We start from the raw sequence: 2,615 nt of genomic DNA, 5'->3' as shown, positions 1-2,615 counted from the left end.
TTCCACCTGGCTACCCCTACTGCATTCAACAGCACTGCACCCCCCACAGCTACTCGCCCAAGCCTTCCCCATTTCTCCTTCTCACAAATCCATTCAGCTGATGTTCTGAAAGAGCTGCAAAATCTGGACCCCTACAAATCAGCCGGGCTAGACAATCTGGACCCTTTCTTTCTAAAATTATCTGCTGAAATTATTGCAACCCCTATTACTAGCCTGTTCAACCTCTCTTTCGTGTCGTCTGAGATTCCCATAGATTGGAAAGCAGCTGCTGTCATCCCCCTCTTCAAAGGAGGGGACACTCTTGACCCAAATTGCTACAGACCTATATCCATCCTACCCTGCCTTTCTAAGGTCTTCGAAAGCCAAGTCAACAAACAGATTACCGACCATTTCGAATCCCACCGCACCTTCTCCGCTATGCAATCTGGTTTCAGAGCTGGTCATGGGTGCACCTCAGCCACGCTCAAGGTCCTAAACGATATCGCAACCGCCATCGATAAGAAACAATACTGTGCTGCCGTATTCAGTGACCCGGCCAAAGCTTTCGACTCTGTCAATCACCACATCCTCATCGGCAGACTCAATAGCCTTGGCTTCTCAAATGATTGCATCGCCTGGTTCACCAACTACTTCTCTGATAGAGTTCAGTGTATCAAATCGGAGGGCCTGTTGTCCAGACCTCTGGCAGTCTCTATGGGGGTGCCACAGGGTTCAAATCTCGGGCCATCTCTTTTCTCTGTATACATCAATGATGTCGCTCTTGCTGCTGGTGAGTCTCTGATCCACCTCTACGCAGACGACACCATTCTGTATACTTCTGGCCCTTCTTTGGACACCGTGTTAATTAACAACCCTCCAGACGAGCTTCAATGCCATACAACTCTCCTTCCGTGGCCTCCAACTGCTCCTAAACACAAGTAAAACTAAATGCATGCTCTTCAACCGATCGCTGCCTGCACCTGCCCGCCTGTCCAGCATCACTACTCTGGACGGTTCTGACTTAGAATATGTGGACAACTACAAATACCTAGGTGTCTGGTTAGACTGTAAACTCTCCTTCCAGACTCACATCAAACATCTCCAAACCAAAGTGAAATCTAGAATTGGCTTCCTATTTCGCAACAAAGCATCCTTCACACATGCTGCCAAACACACCCTCGTAAAACTGACCATCCTACCGATCCTCGACTTCGGCAATGTCATTTACAAAATAGCCTCCAATACCCTACGCAACAAACTGCAGTCTATCACAGTGCCATCCGTTTTGTCACCAAAGCCCCATATACTACCCACCACTGCGACCTGTACGCTCTCGTTGGCTGGCCTTCGCTTCATAATCGTCGCCAAACCCACTGGCTTCAGGTCATCTACAAGACCCTGATAGGTAAAGTCCCCCCTTATCTCCGCTCACTGGTCACCATAGCAGCACCCACCTGTAGCACGCACTCCAGCAGGTATATCTCTCTGGTCACCCCCAAAGCCAATTCCTCCTTTGGCCGTCTCTCATTCGAGTTCTGTGCTGCCAATGACTGGAACGAACTACAAAAATCTCTGAAACTGGAAACACTTATCTCCCTCACTAGCTTTAAGCACCAGCTGTCAGCGCAGCTCACAGATCACTGCACCTGTACAGAGCCCCATCTATAATTTAGCCCAAACAACTACCTCTTCCCCTACTGTATTTATTTATTTTATTTTATTTTGCTCCTTTGTACCCCATTATTTATTTCTACTTTGCACTTTCTTCTACTACAAATCTACCATTCCAGTGTTTTACTTGCTATATTGTATTTACTTTGCCACCATGGCTTTTTTTTGCCTTTACCTCCCTTATCTCACCTCATTTGCTCACATTGTATATAGACTTATTTTTCTACTGTATTATTGACTGTATGTTTGTTTTACTCCATGTGTAACTCTGTGTTGTTGTATGTTGTCAAACTGCTTTGCTTTATCTTGGCCAGGTGACCGGTCCGCTCCTGATCCCTGGGATCTTCATCTTGGTTGCGGCTGGAGCCGTGCGTCAGGGAGGGGGTACTGTCACTTGTGCTCCTTCTCCGGCCTCTAGGTCACCAGGCTGCTCGTTATGGCGCACACCTGTCACCATCGTTACGGTCATCAGCACGTTATGACACTCACCTGGACTCCATCACCTCCTTGATTACCTGCCCTATATATGTCGCTCCCTTTGGTTCCTTCCTCAGGCGTCATTGTTTCTGTTTCAGTTTTGTCTGTGCGGTGTTTGTGTTTCTTGTTTTCTATTATGTTTCCTTTATTGATTAAATCACTCACTCCCTGAACTTGCTTCCCAACTCTCAGCGCACATCGTTCCACAAATATGTATAAGACCGTTACATAGTATATGTAGTATAGGTCTGTATAAACTACTTTACTAATCATCAGTTAAGTCTTTTTGCGTGGCCTCATCTAAAGTGTGGGCTACTTATACTTAAATACTAAATACTTTCTAAACAATATGTGTAAAACACATGGAAATTAAAAACAAAAAAAAAATGTTTTAAGTGAAAATTGGCACTGGTCTGAAGCCGGAATATTAAGGATATTCACATGAGCACCACATGAGTCTCAAATAAACCCCTAAAAAACCAAGCACA

This window comes from Salmo salar, chromosome 15 (assembly GCF_965601325.2).
Source record: "Salmo salar chromosome 15, fSalSal1, whole genome shotgun sequence".
Classification (NCBI taxonomy): domain Eukaryota; kingdom Metazoa; phylum Chordata; class Actinopteri; order Salmoniformes; family Salmonidae; genus Salmo; species Salmo salar.
This window is presented reverse-complemented; position numbering follows the sequence as displayed.